Here is a 20,320-nt window from a genome sequence, read left to right as displayed (position 1 = left end):
CTCTTGCAGGCATTTATCAATGTGTCTTTATTCACTCCATTGGTTCTGTTTTTTTTTTTAATATTCTATTCTAATTCTGTCTTTGAAACTATGTGTGTGAAACTATGTGAAACTATGATGAGACAAGATCAGGGATAATTCCTACTCAGGACAGATTCCCAGTATGAGACCCTTGAAGATGACTCCAAATAAAAGCATAATCATGCAAGCAGTTTAGGCTTCTGCTTAATCTAGACAAACCCAGAGAATCCCATTGGTTCATGCATTTCCTATAGCAATTTTTCACATGAGGGCTTGAGCCTAACCTGATCCAGTAATAAGCAGCAACTTTAGCTGGCTTTGCTTTTTTGTCTGTGTCTACCTCCATGCAAAAACTTGAGAGTGTGATGGAAATCATGCCAATTGGTCTATAGAGACTCAAAGATTTGACAATTCTCATACTAGAAATATTCAGCAATTAGATGATCGCTTGACATCACAAAATCAAGATGGTGTTTTAGCTAGGCCTCCTCCAAAATGCTACTTCCTTTTCTCCATACTAACCAAATTAACAAACTCATAAGAGTGAACTCCAGTCCCCCAGATGACTTCATAGTCATCCCCACCTACTAATCTTCCTCCACCTCCCACACTTATGCAAGTACTACAAATTCCATTTCTGAAATTTGATCATTTCCTAAATGTTCAATATCTGGATTATTGCAATAGATTCCTAATTTTTTTCTGGCCTCTCATATGTCTTCTGAAAACTTCAAACTTCCATTAAGAATAGGATATTCTCCCTAAAATACGTATTTTTTTCATTTGCCAAGTAGAGGACCTTTTAAATCCCCCACTACAATATCAATTTTTATGTACTTGGGAAGGTAGTCAACCAACTATTTGATCTAATTTTAGCCTACTTTTTCATCACCAACTTATCTTTATTGTGGCCTATGTTCTGAAATTCAACAAATGAGACTTTTGGCTATTACCTGAACATAACTGTCTCTCTTCATCTATTACCTTTCTCTTTTGTCTAGAAGTCAAAGTTCATTAAACCTAAATATCACTCAGTGAATATGATTTTGTAATTAAGTATTCTCTCATGTACTAAGTTTAGAGCCATTAGGTACTGAAAGCTAGTTTAAGCCCTCATTCTGCAAATGAACCTACATTCTAGAAACACTAGTTTGTTGAGATTAGACAACTCACAGTTTACACCACTAATCTGCCCTTATCGCATTATAGTTTATGATCAAGTTAGAGAACTAAATTTGAAATTAACTTCAACACCCATACCTATATTTCATTGACTCATAATGCCCCAGTGCACAACTTTAGGGCTTCAAGTCACTCCCATCCCACACAGTCTCCAGTTATCTCTGAGAATTAATGGCAAGGCCTCTGTGTGCTCTGTAGCACACTTACACCTTTAAGTTATCCTGTTTTGCCACTAAGTTTCTGCAGCAGATTTGCTGTGTCAGCTTGGTAACAGTCTATTGTAACTAATCTCAGAAAAAGGCATGCCTAGGATATCCCCCCTATATGTAGCCTATCCCCTTTGGGGCCACTGAATGGACAAAATCATGTAGTATTCCAAGGTAAAGGGAAATTATCACAATAAACCGACTTTCCCTAACTTTGCATCACATATTTATGTCTATGCTCTAAAGCAATATTACTTTGTCCCAAACTTCCTAAGTCTCTCCTGGAAATATTTCCTTTAATTACTTCCTGTATTCTTCATCTACACAGGGACTCAAAATCAGCCCTGGGTATTAACAGGTGATCAATCAACATGTAAGCTATCTTCTTTTGCTTTATTTTCCTCTGTCCCCCAGGCATTTGGATATGGATGTTTTTGTTGTTGTTTGTTTTGTTTTGTTTTTGCTTTTGTTTTGGTTTTTGGTTTTTTTTTACTCCCCCTCCAGTTAAAAAATAGTCCTCAGGCAAGTCACCTCCTGTAGATAGACACCTAGAACGTTAGAGCTGGGCATGTTTATCTTGGAGAATGAGTATTTTATACATGGTGTCCTCTACAAGATTTCCAGCTAAGTGTAGGTCATGCCTACATCATAGTCACCTTTGTATAGCGCAAGGCACCTTGATAGTGAATGGCATGTAGTTTGAGCTGAACAAATATTTGTAGTTTAAGGAACAAATGAAACATTATTAAGGATTCTAAGGGTAGGTGATCTAATATAGAGCATTGAATTATGTCATAGGAAGAATGCAATGTTTTAATTAAATAAGTTTATAAGTTACCACACATAAAGCTAGAGTACCCTTACAAAAAAGGCACCTAAGTAGTAAAGTGAGATAGAATAACATTTTTAGTCATTATGGTTTATTCTTTGATTTAACCATGACTTAATAAATCCCTATCCTTCCTATCCATGTAAAGTGAATCCAAAATATTAAATATAAATATTAAATATAAATATGACCTTTTGAGGACATATTCCTAGTCCAAATATCCTCAAAATACATTTCTTTCATACGTTATTTTACCTTGAGGTTCTTTTTTTATCTTTTTAAATGTCATTCGCCCCTTTCTTTTAATGTTATTTCTCTCTTTTAATATCATTTATAGTTCTTTCTGCATCAAGAACAGAGTATTAGAAAGAACATGCCAAATATTTTCCATTCCATGATTGAAAATATTTTTTTACAAGAAAAGTTTTTTAGATTTGCACCTGCTTGCCCTTAAATTGCCTTGAAAGAAATAAGTAAACCACCAGAAGTCCCTTTCCTCAGCTTCTTCATTCACTTTAAATGAGGACAAGAACTTGGTAAGTATTCTGTGGCTCACCAAACTTCCCTGGATGCCAATGGGGGCCTCTGGCTCGAGTCTACATTTCCTTCTATTAAAAAGGTGAACTGCAAAGTAGATTCTGAAAAGTTAATCCTTATAATTTAAGCCCTTATTTGTTCCACATGAACTAACTTCCAGATTGTTACTGAAACAAATTTTCTTTTATTTGTGTATTCAAATGAGTATGATTCACTTGAAAAGCAGTCCCGCTGAACCACATTTGCATATCCTAATTAGTTTAGCATGTTCATTTTCCATTCACATGTTTTTCAAATAAATGCTTTTGAAGAATACTAAAACTTAACTAACATCTGAGGCTGCAAGTTCACAAAAAGGAAAAAAAAAGAAAGAGCTGACATATATACTGGCTAAAAAAGGCAAGAATTTCAATGTGTGGCACAGAGGATGTGGATTTGATTCCTGTTTCATAATATAGGCTTGATTTGTGTTTAGTATGTACCAGGATGTGGGCGGCTTCAAGGCCAGCTCATCCGTATATTTGTATAACCAACATAGGATGGAAATTGAAGTAATATTCTAAGACTCTAATGCATATTGTGAACATCAATTTTTGAAGAATATTTTTATAGTCTAAGCTAAAAATAAAGAGGATATATCAGGAAGAAAGTACAATATAGAAAGCTATTCATCAAAAGAAAACATCAACTTCTGAAACATACCTTCACAAACATACATACATACACATTTTATATCATGTGGAAATGTAAGCCATTAATTTGGAAAAACATTGTCTATGTGGGACATGGTCCATGATTGGCCTTTAATAGAGGAGGAGGAAAAAATCTTTGTGTGACAAGCTTGGTTTCAAATACATAATTATCTGAATTTTCTTCCTAAATTCATTTTTAAAACCCACTCATTCTTACAAGTTAAAAGAACACAAAATAGAATGATATCAGTTGTGTTTTCCAGTCCTGTTATATAGCATCGCGTTGTTGAACTCTGCTTAGATTATTATGAGTGTTCACTGGTAATTTCAGAAATTGATGTTATTTATACCCATCCACTTGGCCAGTCTTATACTTCCTTCCTCTTACTTTTAAGAAGTATGAGAAACAACCCCCTGGGCTGAAACTTTTTAATTTGGTCCACATTATGGATCATATCTAGAGACCTGGCGCTTGCATATTTCTTTCTACTCACTAGGACTGAGTTTTTAGATTTGGGTGGTAATTATTTAGTGCATGTATCTAATCTGAAATAGTTCGTAATAGTTGCATAGTACTTGATATCAGAAAGAAGTTGTGACTAGAAGGCTATGTTATATGTTATGCCTCATTTAAAAGTCAAAAACAGGGGTCCCTGGGTGACTCAGTCAGTTATAGCAGTTAGAACGTCTGACTTCGGTTTAGGTCATGACCTGTGGCCTGTGAGTTCGAGCCCCACATCCGGCTCTGTGCTGACAGCTCAGAGCCTGGAGCCTGCTATGGATTCTGTATCTCCCCTCTCTGTCCCTCCCTGGCTCTTGCTTTGTCTCTCTCTCTCGCTCGCTCTCTCTCTTTCTCAAAAATAAATAAATATTAAAAATACAATTTAAAGACAAAAACAGGAAAGCCATTAGAAATATACCACAACAGCTGTTTGTATTGGAATATTTCATTATTGGCTGTTTAAAATGTAAAGGTAGTCAACAAATGAAATCAACAATTGATATTTGGGAACAAATGGCACAGATTGCGTATCTTATAATGCCTTGGGTTTTAGGGATAAAAACCTCTGAGTTACATAGCCCTGGAGTCTCCTTGCCAATGAGGATACTTGGCTGTCTCACTTCCAAGAATGTGCGTAGGCTATTTACTACATAGGGAAGAACAATTCTACTAGAAAGAATAATCTTGCCTCTGGGAGATAAAAAAGAAGGTTTGAGACTGGAGAAGACTCACTTTCCCTTTAGGATCAGGATAAATTGAATGAGCCCAACACTACTAGAAAATCATTTGGAGTTATAGATTCATAAATAAATCACATAGTACATATTTAGCAAAACCCATTTCTTTTTTCACCATCAAAATCAAGCCTACCTGAAAAACACACAAAATGATCTTTTGTCTTGTTTGTGCAAATCCTCTCGTATTTTATGTACTAAAATATTAAAAGAGAAAGAGATACCCAAACGCTAACGAAAGTTATGTTTTAGTATGGAATGGATGACATGTGTTTAAAATGGTGTCACAGTCACACATTTCTTATTTTATTTGCATTTCCTAGAACTAAAGGAATGTTGCAAAAAATCTGTGAGTTAGCTAAGAGGGTACAAATGGAAGAGTATCTGTGCTCCAGCTGAAAAAGTACAAGCGGTGTCATGCTGGAGATCATTTCCAACTCTCTGTTGCTGTCTTGTGTGAGAAATGAAGTCGAGGTGCTTGGCAGTTCTTGTCAACAATACGTCGAGGCGGTGATTGTACGATGCTGTGGCAGCAGACTTTTCAAACAAAAACACCAGAACCTGTGAAGTATGTGTCTGTGATTAGTACCTGATGCTACACGCAGCAGATACCCGCTCTCGTGGTTTTTTAACGGAATATCTTCTTTATAAAACTAATGATGTTTCTTCTCTGTTGATCACATTAATGTTGAAAAAAGTCATATGGCTACAATCAATTCGTCAGCACAAGAAAGTTTGTTTCTTCCCTTTCCAGACCCATCAACAAAAACACATGAAATGCCGTCTTGCCTAGCTATCGACATCAATTTTCACAACAGATACAAACAGTTATACAAATTGAAGAACATAACAAAGATGCTTACAGCTCCTTTATTCAAAATAGCAGGAAAAATGCCACTTTACTCCTACCACTAGAATCAGTTCGGAAAGATTATAAATTTTAGGAAGACAAACTATAATCTCTAATAACAGCTTCTCTTTATTTTCCAAATGAATATCAGATGTATCCTTCCCATTTCACTCTGAAACATATAGACGCTAATTGGACAGCAATAGTTACAAGAATATGTGCATAAGCTCTGTGTAGAACGTATATAGTTACCTCATGTCCACGATGTACTTACCTGATTAGAAACCTTGACCATGTTTCTCAATAAATCATGTAGCTCTAAGGAAAGACTGTGTTACCTGGTAAAATCATTTATAGAAAGAACAGTTAATGCATAAAGCAGGGTGAGGCAAGTCAAGGGAAAAAACGATTTCTTATCAATGTTTTGAACTGTGGTTGTGTGTGGTATGTGTGTGTTTAGGGGCAGGTAGTAAATTAGGGACATCAACTCTTTGTATATTTTTTAGATAGCATATTTAGCACTTACTAATTTGTATTGTTTTTAGAAACACCAAAAAGAAATGGTAATATGAGTTTCAAGATATTAAAAGACAGAACTATTTATTTCAATGAGAGGCTGTGTTTCTGCCCATGTCAACAAAGCACTACACTAAATGCTGGTGAATACAAAAATTACACAAACAAAAGCATATATAACTTCCCACAAGGAACTTACAATTAAGCAGAAGAAGCAAACATTTATAGAAACAGTTATTGAAAGTCATAGTTACCTCTTTGTTTCACTGGTTCAAAACTTAGAGGCAAATTTGTCGGTAGCAAACACAGGGTTCAAAGGATTGATCTTCATTCCTGGCTTCATATTAGTTTTCTTTCCCTTCAAATTATTTTTTAATGTTTCATTTTTACATGTTTCTGTGAGGTAACTTAAACCCTCTTTAAATCAAGATATAAAAGGAAGACAAAATATGTAGGAATACATATTGGGGCCACTGAATGGACAAAATATGTAGTATTGGAGTATTGGACAAAATCATGTAGTATTCCATATACATATGTAGGCGATTTTTAATATTTAGGGCTCATATAATTAAACATATGATTTAGGAAAATAATTCTGGCAGCACTGGATTAAAAAGGGTTGATGGGAGACTTTGGAATGCCATCTTCAGGGTCCAGATGAAAGACAATGAGGACCTAAACTTGGTCAAGGACAATGAAATTAGACCAGAGGGGACACATTTGAGAGATATTTAAGAAGTATAGTTTCTAGGGCTTGCTGATCATTTGCATATAGGATATATAAGAAAAGGAAGAGGGGAAAGATCAAAATATTTAATAACTGAATAGATATTCAGTTTCTTGTCTAGAAGACTTGGAAAATGTTATTGTCTTAACAATACACAAAGAACACTAGTGGAGAAGGCAATTGGCCAGAGAGAATAGTTACGATAATGAGTTCATTTTTAGACAGTGGATTGTGAATGCTCGTAGGACCTTCAGGTAGTGGTATCTAAAGACAGTCAGAAATCCAAATCAAAGTTCAATAAAGAAACTGATTACTCAGGAAACACTGAATTTGCAATTCATGTGCATTAATATTTTTGTAGGAACAATTTGGAAGTATGGGCAAGGGTGATATTGTTAAGAGCGTCATATAGAGAGATAGGGAAAAAAGAGGGGAGCTTCAGTTAAGTGACAGGGCCAGAGACGCCTGATGGATAATTTAACAGTGTTACAGTGCTTTTTGAGAATAATGATGTTGATATACAAAATGGAGAAAAGGCCAGATTGGAGCAACGTCAAGGAAGAAACGGGTATGGAACATTGGAGTGAAGGTGGACGAGAGTTAATAAATGGGGATGGCAGGCAGGATCTTCATAGTGGACAAAGTGCTGGGCAGAGAATCAGTAGACTTAGGTTCTGATTTAGCACCTGTCAGAAATGAACTGTAGAATCTTTAAGAAAATAATCTTTCTAAGCTTATTTGTAAAATGAAGAGTTTGGATTGGAAGGAATGTTCTTGCCCTGGGGAATCCAGATGATCTTATATGCACTGTTAGCCCTAAATTTCTATAATTCTTAGACTCCCCAGGTAGGGAAAGAGAAAAGGAGAGGTGTTATATAGAGAGACTCTGGGTAAGCCGGAGGAATTAAGAACATTTCTATTTGACCCACATTAAAAAAAAAAAAAGATTATATGTGCCTTTCAGTGAGCAATGGAAATAAAGAAAAAGTAATATATTTATCAGATGCAGTGAACAAAAAAGAATAATGGGCAGAAATCCATTCAGCTCAAGCTCCTATCCCTTTTGCTAAGGCAGAATAAGATCATAGTCCAGGTATATTCCTTCAGGAACAACATAGTGAAGACAGGAGATGCAAAGTCATATGAGACTGATTGGCCAATCGCTTTATTGCTTTGCCAAGGTTCTTGCCAGGAGAAAATCAAAAGAATCCGGCTGGGTCTAAGAGAAGCCTTTAAACCGGTTCCAACTGGACTAGGAATGTGTTGGTCCCCTATGGTGCCCTTTGTACCCTCTGCTTGCTCTTTGCTCCAGTGGTTTAGAGGCAGGTCCTGGTCCTCAAAACTTCTTCCCCCAGGGTTGTATCTCAAATGCAGAAACTCCATGCTGGTGACTTATTTACACATCAGACACATGAATTAGAAGTTGGAATCTTATTGTGATTGGCTCCACTGTTTTATCTTGCCTAGGGAAGCAAAGTTTTAGTAATAGCAAAAATTAAAGCATCTTGCTGATTAATACAACATGTTAAACTTTTTGTTGTTGTTGTTATTAAGTGAAGCAGTTTGGGTTCATATAAAACAGACACTTGCTATCTTTTCCTTATCTTCCAATGTGAGATAATCACAAACAGCTTTCCTGTTCAAGGGAAGGCAGGCCAGATAATTGTGTGATGTGGCCCAAGACACTATAAACACTGGCTGGAAGCCAAGGAACTTGCACCTTGACATTCAACAGGGGAAAATAGCTATTCTTCCAAAGGTATAAAGATGACTGTCCTCGGGAGGACCTGAGACTGATGGGGAAGAGGGGTGCATATGACTGCAAAAGCAAGACAGGATCTTTTTTATTTTTTAAATGTATTTATCTTTTAATTTTTTTTTCCTTTGCAATAAAGACAAACTGTAACAAAGATATCTGGAAGGGGTTGTTTTACACTTTAAATATATGGGTGCAACTTGGAGTGATCATACCTGTGAGTCCCTCAATTATAGAGTTTGTATCTGATGACTTTCTGATTTTCTGATTTTATATTACAAAGAGTCTTGTCCGATGATAGTGATAAACCTGCACAGCATAGAAAAAATGATGTCACCAGAAATTTAAAGTATAACAGTGTTTCGCAAACCTGTTTTTATTAATGCCTTTTAATGGGTCTTTCTAGACATTTTTCCCCCAAATATCCCTCTGTCTAACATTTTAATAACACAACTATACTGTGTTTCTGTTTAGGTTTGTAAGATATTTTTGCCTCTCAAAATTTTTTTTCACAAATTAACAGTGATATTTCCACTATTAAAAATGCTTGGGGTAGGGAGAAATTAGCACTAGAGACATAGCTTTTGATGTATAATTTCCCCTTAAACTTGTGGGAGTTGCTTACATATCAACTCAGAAGAGAAAACCACAACCCATCTGGAATATGGTGAATGTTCTATTTTGCCATAGAGTCTTTACATATTATAAATCCATTGATTTCGATACACTTTTGACCGCCATGCTCTCTCCCAGTCTGTGAATACTTGGAGGAGAGAAATATTCTAGATGGGAAAGGAGGTCAAATGCGGAAGAGAAGCTGCCTTCCACAGCTGGAAGTTTTGTATAGAATGCAAATAGGTCTTATAGAACCCTTACGATGGATTAACAGAAATTCTAAATTACTAAATCCAAATTATCACATTTTTGTATGTAAATCATATTTGTATTAATATATATTTTATTCATTTTTTAAAGTGTTGATTTGGGGACCAGAACGTGGACCGAAGGCACAGAGAGAAATGTCATGAAACACTTGCCCTGTTGGTGGTCACGCTGTGTCAGAACCAGATATGAAAACAAACCAATTTAGCAACATATCAGAACCACAAGAGAGGTGTGAACCTGGTCATAGAGTAGAGTAGCCCAGAGAGTAAGGTGGGCAGTTCAGCATGTAGTGATGCTTAAGCTACCTGTCTAGGAATCAAGAAGGCAAATTAGGGAGGAATAGCATAACCAGGGTAAGAAAGGGCTTTTTGTTATTTTCTTTTGGAGGATGAAAGAGATGTAAACATGCTTATGAGTGACAGGAAGAATCTGACAGAGAAAGAGAGGCTGAAACCTGCAACATATGGCATTACAATACAGTAGTATAAGTGGGCAAAAGAGAACCAACTACCTACTAGGAGCCAGGAACTTGGGTTCCAATGCGTCTTTGCCATTTTTTCAATGTGTGTGTGTGTGTTTTTTATTGTGGTAAAATGCACATCAAATTTACCATTTCAAACATGTTTACGTGTACAGTTCAGTGGTATTAAGTACATTCATATTGTTGTACAATCATCACCACCATCCGCCGCCAGAACTCTTTTGATTTTGCAAAACTGAAACTATTTGTCTGTTAAACACAAACTCGTTTTCTCCACTCCCCAGCCTGTGGCAACCACCATTTTACTTTTGTCTCTACGATTTTGAGTACTCATGTACCTCATGTAAGTGGAATCATACAATATTTTGTTGTGATTAACTTATTTCACTTAGCATAATGTCCTGAAGGTTCATCCATGTTTTAGCGTGTGTCAGAATTTCCCCCCCCCTTTTTTTTTTAACGTTTTATTTATTTTTGAGACAGAGAGAGACAGAGCATGAACAGGGGAGGGGCAGAGAGAGAGGGAGACACAGAATCCGAAACAGGCTCCAGGCTCTGAGCCGTCAGCCCAGAGCCCGACGCGGGGCTCGAACTCACGGACCGTGAGATCGTGACCTGAGCTGAAGTCGGACGCTTAACCGACCGAGCCACCCAGGCGCCCCATTTTTCCCCTTTTTAAAGCTTAACGTGGGGCGCCTGGGTGGCGCAGTCGGTTAAGCGTCCGACTTCAGCCAGGTCACGATCTCGCGGTCCGTGAGTTCGAGCCCCGCGTCGGGCTCTGGGCTGACGGCTCAGAGCCTGGAGCCCGTTTCCGATTCTGTGTCTCCCTCTCTCTGCCCCTCCCCCGTTCATGCTCTGTCTCTCTCTGTCCCAAAAATAAATAAACGTTGAAAAAAAAATTAAAAAAAAAAAAAGCTTAACGTTATTCTAATATATGTGTATATACACCATGTTTTTCTCATCCAGTCTTCTACCAATAGAAGTGGATTGCTGTGACTTTTTTACTCTTGTTAGTAATGCTGCTAAGTACATGAGTGTATAAATAATCTCTTTGAGACCCCATTTTCACTTCTTTTGGCATATACCCAGAAGTGGAATTGCTGGATTGTGGGTTATTTTTATTTTAAATTTTTGAGAAAGCACTATACCATTCCCTGTAGAAGCTGCACCATTTTACATTCCCATTGACAATAAACAAAAAATTCCAATTTTTCCATGTTCTCAGAGACACATTACTTTCTGGGTATTTTTTGTTTGTTTTGTTTTGTTTTGTTTTGGTCTCTGATAGTAATTATCCTAATGGGTATGAAGGGATATCTTATTGTAGTTTTTAATTTACATTTTTCTCATAAGTAGTGTTGAGCATATTTTTATGTAGTTATTGGGCATTGTCTTCTTTGGAGTAATGTCTATACAAGTCCTTTGGCCATTTTTAAATCAAATTTGTTATTGTTGTTGTTGAGTTTTAGGAGTTCTCTATATATTTGGGCTACTAATTCCTTATCAATATGTGATTTGCAAATATTGCTCCCTTCCATAGGTTGCCTTTTTACTCTATGGATATCTTCTGATGTAATATTTAAAAATTGTCATGAAATACAATTTGTCTATTTTCCTTTTGTTGCCTGCATATTTTGTATCATATGCAAGTAATATTTGCCAAACCCAATGCCATGAAGTTTTTACCTAAGTATTCTTCTTAGAGTTTTACACATTTAGATCCTACAGTTAGATCTTTGATCCAGTTTGAGTTAATTTTTGTATAGGTGTTAAGTAAGGTCCAGTTTCATTCTTTCACAATAGATATCCAATTTCCCCAGTACTGTTTATTGAAGAAAAAAAAAAGTTCCTGCCCCATTGAATTATTTTGGCCCTTTGTTGAAAATCATTTGGCCATGTTTGTGAAGGTTTATTTCTGGGCTTTTTATTCTATTCCATTGATTTACATTTCAGCTTTTATGCCAGAAAGACACTGTTTTGATTACTTTAACTGTTTAGTAAGTTTTGCAAAGAAGAGTATGATCCCAATAGTTTTATTTTTCTTTTCAAAATTATTTTGTCTATTTGGGGTCCTTTGAGATCCCATATCACTTTTAGAATGGATTTTCTGCCAAAAACATCATTGGGATTTTGATTGGGATTGCGTCAAACCTGTGGATTCACTTTGGGTATTGATTATTGACATTATACAATATTAAGTCTTCCAGTTCATTAACATGGGATGTCTTTCCATTTATTTATCTTTTTAAATTTCTTTAAGTAATGTTTTACAGCTTTTATTTTATAAGTATTTCACCTTCTTGGTTAACTCTCTAAGTATTTTTTGATGCTATTGAATATGAATTTTTTAAAATTTCTTTTTGAGATTGTATATTGTTATTGCAACCTATTTTTATGTGTTGAACTTGTATCCAGCTACGTTGTTGTATTCGCTTATTAGTTCTACCAATTCTATGTAAAATCTTTAGGATTTTCTACATATAAGATCATATTAACTGTGAACAGATAATTTTACTTCTTCCTTTCCAATTTAGATGCCTTTTTTTTCTCCTTCCTAAGCCCTCTGGCTAGATCTTCTAGTTCCATGTTGAATAAAAGTAGTGAAAGTAAACATCCTTGACTTGTTTCCTGATCTTACAGGGAAGGCTTTCAAGTTTTCATCATTGAGTATGTTTGCTATAGGTTTTTATATATAGCTTTTATTATGTTGAGATAATTTCCTTCTACTCTTAGTTTGTTAAGTATTTATCATGAAGGGTGTTCAATTTTGCCAAACACTTATTCTGCATTGACTGAGATGATCATTTTTTTTTTCATTCTGTTAATGTGGTGTATTACATTGATCACTTTTTGTGTGTTGAACTATCCTTGCATTTCAGGAATAAATCCCACTTGGTCATGGTGCAAAATCCTCTTAATATGATGCTGAATTTGGTTTGCTAGTATTTTGTTGAGAATTTTTGCAACAATATTCATCAGGGATATTAAACTTTAGTTTTCTTTTCTTGTAGTGTCTTTGCCTGGCTTTGGTATCAAAGTAAAGTTGGCCTCAGAGAAAGTGTTAGGAAGAGTTTCCTACTCTTCAATGTTTTGGAAAAGTTCGAGAAGGATTGGTATTAGTTTTTCTTTAAATGTTTGGTAAAATTTATTGGTAAAGGATCAGGTCCAGAGCTTTTCTTTGCCAGAAGATTTTGGATTACCAATTTAATCTCCTTACTAGTTATAAGTCTATTTAGGTTTTCTATTTTCTCATGAATTAGTCTTGGTAGGTTTTGGGTTGTTAGGAATTTGTCCATTTCATCTAGGTTATCCAATTTTTTTGGTGTGTAATTATTTATCATATTATCTTATAGTCTTTTTATTTCTGTAGAATTCGTGGTAATGTCTCCACTTTTATTTCAGGTTTTAGTAATTTGAGTCTTTTCCTTTTTTTCTTAGTCAATCTAGCTAAAATTTTGTCAATTTGTTGATCTTCTTGAAGAACTAACTTGGTTTTACTGATTTTCTCTATTTTTCTTTTCCATTTTATTTATTTCTGCTCTAATGTTTATTATTTCCTTCCTTTTGCTACCTTTGCATTTAGTTTGTTCTTTTTCTAGTTCTTCAAGTTGCAAATTTAGGGTATTGATTTGTGATCGTTCTTCTTTTTTAATATAGGCATTTATTGGGGCGCCTGGGTGGCTCAGTCGGTTAAGTATCCAACTTTGGCTCAGGTCAAGATCTCAGGTTTGTGAGTTCGAGCCCCGCGTCGTGCTCTGTGCTGACAGCTCGGAGCCTGGAGCCTGCTTCGGATTCTGTGTCTCCTTCTCTCTCTGCCCCTCCCCTGCTCACGCTCTGTCTCTGTCTCTCAAAAAGTAAATAAATGTAAAAATTAAATTAAAAAAATATAGGCATTTATAGCCATAAATTTCTCCCTACTCCTGCTTTGACAGTGACCCATAAGTTGTGTTATGTTGTGCGTTAGTTTTCTTTAGTCTTTAAGTATTTTCTAACTTCCCTTATTGTTTCTTCTTTGATCTACTTCTTAAAGAGTGTGTTTTTTGATATTTCAAATTTGTGGATTATCCAGATTTGCTTGTTATGGATTTCTAAAATTATCCTGTCGTGACAAGAGAAATGCTTTGTATGATGTTTATTTTTTTTCTTAATTTTTGAGACTTCATTTGTGGCCCAATATATGGTTTATCCTGGAGAATGTTCCATGTTCACTTGAAAAGAATGTGTATTCTGTTGCTTAGGTAGAGTGTTCTGTATTTGTCTGTTAGATCTAGTTGGCTTATTGTGTCATTCAAGAACTCTATTTTATTACTTACCTTCTACCCATTATTAAAAGTGGGGTATAGAAGTCTCCAACTATTAAAGAATTGTCTATTTCTATCTTTATATATGTCAATTTTTGCTTCATATATTTTGAGGGTTTGAGTGTAAATGTTTATTATTATTATATCTTCTTGCCTTACTGAGTCTGTATTAATATGTAATGTCTTACATTATCTTTTGCTATGTGTTTTCTATATGGTTTATATTTTTTGCCTCATTTTCTGCATTACTATTTACTTTTGTGTTTAGTTGATTTCTGTAGTGTAATGTTTTAATTTCCTTTTCATTTCCTTTTGTATATATTCTATAGCTGTTTTCTTTGTGGTTACCATTTTACATCTTATTACACTCTGATTGAATTTATCAATTAACCTAACTAAAATAATACAAAACTATGTAGGAAAAAATATATTACAAACCAAGAATTATTTGAGTATAGCTGGTACACAATGTTACATTAGTCTCAGATGTACAGTATAGTTATTCAACAACCTGTACATTATGCCATGCATCTCTCACCATGCAACAGTATTGTAATGTGACTATATTTCCTATGCTGTACCTTTTATCCCTGTGGCCTATTCATTCCATAACTAGAATTCTGTATCTTCCACTCCCCTTCACCTATTTTTCCTATCCCCACATCCCCTCCCCTCTGACAACCATCAGTTTGTTCTTTGTATTGATGGGTCTGATTCTGCTCCTTGTTTGTTTGTTTATTCATTTGTTTTGCTTTTTGGATTCTGCATATGAGTGGAATGATATGTTATTTGTCTTTCTTAGTCTAAATTATTTCACTTAGCATAATACCCTCTAGATCCACCCATGTTGTTGAAATAGCAATATCTCATTCTTTTTTATGGCTGAGTAATATTCCAGTGTGTGTGTGTGTGTGTGTGTGTGTGTGTGTGTGTATGCCACATCCTCTTTATCCATTCTTCTATTGATGTACATTTGAATGGCTTCCATATCTTGGTTATTGTAAATAATGCTGCAGTAAACATAGAGGCACATTTATCTTTTCAAATTATGTTTTGTTTTCTTTGAGTAAACACTCAGTAGTGGAATTATTATATCATATGACAATTCCTATTTTAAAATTTTGAGGAAACTCCATACTGTTATCTACAATGACTATAGCAATTTACATTTCCACCAACAGTGTATAAAGGTTCTTTTTTCTCCACATTCCAGTCAATGGTTTTTCTTCCTTGTCTTTTGATTCTAGCCATTTTGACAGGTGTAACATGATATCTCTTTGTGGTTTTAATTCACATTTCCTTTATGATTAGTGATGTTGAGCATCTTTTCTTGTGTCTGTTGGCTATTTGTACGTCTTCTTTGGAAAAATATCTATTCAGAATCTCTTCCCATTTTTAAATTGGATTATTTGGGAATCTTTTTGGTGTTGAGTTGTAGTTCTTTATATAGTTTGGATATGAACTGTTTATTGGATATGCCATTTGCAAATTTCTTCTCCCATTCAGTAGGTTGTCTTTTTGTATTGTTAATGGTTTCTTTTGCTGTACAAAAGGTTTTTATCTTAATGCAATCTCAGTAGTTTGTTTTTGTTTTTGTTTCTTTTGCCTTAGGCAACATATCTAGAAAAATGTTATTATGGCTGATGTCAAAGAAATTACTGCCGATGCTCTATTCTAGGAGTATATGATTTCAGGTCTCAGGTTTAGGTCTTTAGTCAATTTTTAGTTTATTTTTGTATATGGTGTGAAAAGTGATACAGTTTCTTTGTTTTGCATATAGCTGTCCAGAATTTTTTTGGCTTCTTTTCAGGATTTTGATCCCTTTATTGATATATCCATTTTGTTCATACATCATTTTCTTTTAGTTGTTCTGTTTCTGTTTTTGTTTTTAGCATACATTATTTTCTAGACTTTCTCCATGTCTAACATTTGTTTTCTGAGCAACTTCGCTATTTTTCAGATTTGGAATTTGGAGCTACTTACCCTTACTGAAGTCAATTTTCTTTATATATAAAATGGAGATGATAACATAATCCTCACTGAACTATTTTTTAACATTTAGCAGTGCCAGGAGGTAGTTAGTATAGATTACTGATGGAGATTTAAATGTGTATTTGTGCATGTATTACCATGTCTTGATTTTTTAAGATGATATCATTGACAGTGATCATAATTCAGTAAGATGTATTGGACTAAAGAGTTGATTGTCAAAAATCTTTTTGTGGCTATTACCAAATTTACATAGTCTCTTGCCATACATAAAGAAGTCTAAACTTTCAGATCTTTCTACAAGAAACATCACTTACTGAGAATTCATTTTTTTTAATTTTTTTTAACGTTTATTTATTTTTGAGACAGAGAGAGACAGAGCATGAACGGGGGAGGGTCAGAGAGAGAGGGAGACACAGAATCTGAAGCAGGCTCCAGGCTCTGTGCTGTCAGCACAGAGCCCGACGGGGGGCTCGAACTGACGGACCGCGAGATCATGACCTGAGCCGAAGTCGGCCGCTCAACCGACTGAGCCACCCAGGCGCCCCTGAGAATTCATTTTTAAATAAAATTTGTCTTTCTCTTAAATACAGAAAAAAAACTGAGGGTTGATGGGGGGGCAAGGGAGAGGGGAAAATGGGTGATGGGCATTGAGGAAGGCACTTGTTGGGATGAGCACCGGCTGTTATATGTAAGTGATGAATCATGGGAATCTACCCTCAAAACCAAGAGCACACTGTATAGACTGTATGTTAGCCAACTTGACAATAAATTATATTAAAATAAAATAAATTTAAATATCAAATACAAACAAACCAAAAAAACCTTGTTTTTCAAGTTAGTATTGTCTAGGGCAGATTTGTAAGGTAAGCATCAAAGTGTGACCAATGTTATCTACCAGAGGAACAGTTAAGATCTACTTTTTCTTGTTATTGTTCCACTAAGCAGTGACCCAAGCAAGTTATAATAACTTCTATAGAAAGATCAGGAGTATCCAAGCATTATTCCCTTGCTCATTTATGCTTACAAACTATCTGTCAGAGTGAATGGTGTAGCCACTTGCCATTGTGTTCATCATCATGAGTTGCCCACTTGTTTAGAATTATTGAGCATTCAATTTTTTGTTTATTAAATTCTTAGCCTCTCTAGAGAGTCTTCTTTCAAGAGCCTATCTGAGATAAGGGGGGTAACAAGGAAAGTATTTTAAATGGTAGAGCAGAAGTCAGGATTATTAAAATGAGCTCAATGTAAGTCGTGCTGCTAGTTATTCTAGTGCTGGAAATAGCAACGACTTCACTTTAAAAACCCAGATGCGTAAGATATGTAGACATGAAATATATATGTTTACTCTTACACATATTTTTCTCCCTTGTTACCCTACAGCTGGCAGAGGTTGTAATGGCTGGGCTTTCCTGGCATAAGACAGCTGTTGGATATGCCTCAATGTGGAGTGCTATTTTACAATCTATAAGATTAAAACCAATCTTTTTGCTATCAATGTTTTCTCCCGAGGATATGTAACTAAGACAGTGACTAAATCAATTCTATAAAACTGTAATATTATTCCTTTACTTAAAAAATAATTAAAATATTTTAATATTTTATTATTAAAATAATAAAATATTTTAATATTTTATTATTAAAATATTTTAAAGATAAATTTTAAAAAAATTTAAAGATAAATTATATGCAATGTATATAATGACTACATAATATATATAATATAAATAATATGTGATATAAATAATATACTATATGTTATATAGTATATAATGTAAATAATATATCTAATATAAATAATGGCTAAGGGTTTGAGAAAGTAAATATGAAATAAATTGATATGAAAGTTGAACAAATATCACAATCAACACACTATTTTCTCCTTTACTTTTCTGAAATATATGCATATAATTTTATCATATAAAAATGCAGTTATTTAGAAAAAATAATAAGCATTATATTCTATAATTTTAAATACATGTATTTTAAAGCATAATGTATTGCATTATTTATAATCTACTTTGTTTTAAAAACTATTTGCGGCATTTTAAAGAATATATAGCATAACAATATTAAAAAAAAACAAACACTAGGAAGAAAGAAAAACAAAGGTAGAAAAATTAAGCAAAATAAGGTTATTATAAAAAACATACTTATGCATTTCTATATGTCTGCCTGTAAGCATTCTATAGAACAAAACAAAAAACTAAAAATTGTCTCAAAGTCAATGTTAATAGGATTAAAATAGGAAAACTGATGTAAAAAGTACCTTATTGGGCTGAAGCCATAAATATATCACTGAGCAAAGTAGAGGTTTCAAGGTGAATACCATTTCTATAAAAGTAACTGTACATTGTAAGATTTTATAGATCTTTTTCTAATAATGGTCTTCAATCTACCAAAGCATAATGAATTAAAATTAATTCCATAAGAAATCCAAATAAGAATAGTTAGACAGCTACATGATGGTCCATCTTAGTCAAAATTTGAAATATCTAGAACAGAATATGGGGGTTGGGAGAGGGAGTTGATTTTCTATCTTTGGGGCGTGAATTAATAGTAAGATTATTTTTTTAATAAAGCTTTGCAAGGATTCTTTGTTTCTTGTAGCCAAAGGATCTTAACTAGCACAATCATGAAGAGAAAAATTATATTTCATAACGATCTTCAATATTTATTATAACTGCACTTAATGACAAAGTATAACAATGCCTTTTTTTTTTTAAATGCTTACTTATTTTTGAGTGAGAGAGACAGAGCGCTAGCAGGGGAGGGGCAGAGAAAAAGGGAGACATAGAATCTGAAGCAGGCTCCAGGCTCTGAGCTGTCAGCACAGAGTCCAACACGGGGCTTGAACCAGTGAACTGTGAGATCATGACCTGAGCAGAAGTCAGATGCTTAACCAACTGAGCAACCCAGGCGCCCCAATGCCTTTTTCAATTAAAACAAAGTTTCATTACCAACAAATTATTTTTTTTTTATTTTTTTAAAGTTTATTTTATTTTTGAGACAGAGACAGAGCATGAGCAAGGGAGGGGCAGAGAGAGAGAAACACAGAATCTGAAGCAGGCTCCAGGCTCTGAGCTGTCAACACAGAGCCCCATGTGGGGTTCGAACTTGTCAACCACGAGATCATGACCTGAGCCGAAGTCAGCCGCTCAACTGTCTGGGCCACCCAGGCGCCCCTCCAACAAACTATTTTTAAGCTATTTTTATGACAAGGAATTTTTTTTCTTTAAACAAAATTTATTTTGTGCTTTCTTGTTTTCAATGTCCATCCCTACTCATTTGTTATGCCTAGTAAAAATATATTTAATAAAAAAATGTGGGATAGAAAAATAATTTTTAAATGTTGTTTTTTCATCCAATATATTCTCTTTATCCTCCCCTTTTCTGACCTCATTTAATTTCATTGGCCATTTGGGATTTATTCCCTCCGGGAGAAATGGCAGAGTAGAAAGCAGAAATAACCTCAAAGTCACTCTTAAATTTCCAAATCTTAAAAGCATTAAAGTCATTATGTTAGTTGTCCCTGAGGCAAAATAAAACAAATCAAAACAAGTGAAGAAACAAAGCAACCAAAATACACTAAGTGGAGGAGCACCTCAAAGGGAAAAGTGGAAGGTTAGTGGAGGAATAAATTTCTCTCTATATATATATAAAACAGGGGTAGTAGAGTAAGCACAACCAGGAATTTTTAAATAGTTTCTGTTTCTGTAATTTTAGGATTAGGTTACCTGACTGAACCATTGGATCCATAAGTTGAGATCGTAAGTCATGCAACAAATAATAACAAATTCTGAAAGTCCGCTCCTAAGCACATTTGATCAGACTCTAAAGCCCATGGAACATTTTTTGCACATGAGATGGGTAAATCATGGGAACACCGGCTCTTGCTACTGAACTCAGATGACCATATACTTTATCAACCAAGCTGAGACACTTGTGAGAGTGAAAAAGGATACTAGTAACAATAACACCAGAAAAATCTGTATAATAGGGCTTTGCCAACAAACTGAGATGTCTGTTCATACCCACTTTTAACAAAAAAAGAGAAAAAGAAAGGTACATTTGGGATGTGTAGTGCTCACATTTAGTGATAAGACCAC

The 20,320-nt window shown here is 34.8% G+C and overlaps 1 pseudogene; it reads left to right on the top strand.

The window, feature by feature from the left end:
- The first annotated feature begins 7,324 nt into the window (after positions 1-7,324).
- Positions 7,325-20,320, top strand: part of LOC124521123 (glyceraldehyde-3-phosphate dehydrogenase-like) — a 179,567-nt pseudogene continuing 166,571 nt past the window's right edge.

The sequence above is a fragment of the Lynx rufus genome, unplaced genomic scaffold (assembly GCF_022079265.1).
Source record: "Lynx rufus isolate CCGP_SWC_20201006 ecotype Redwood Valley unplaced genomic scaffold, mLynRuf1.p SCAF_3, whole genome shotgun sequence".
Taxonomy (NCBI): domain Eukaryota; kingdom Metazoa; phylum Chordata; class Mammalia; order Carnivora; family Felidae; genus Lynx; species Lynx rufus.
The sequence above is the reverse complement of the archived record's forward strand: the minus strand, read 5'-3'. Positions and strand labels throughout refer to the sequence as shown.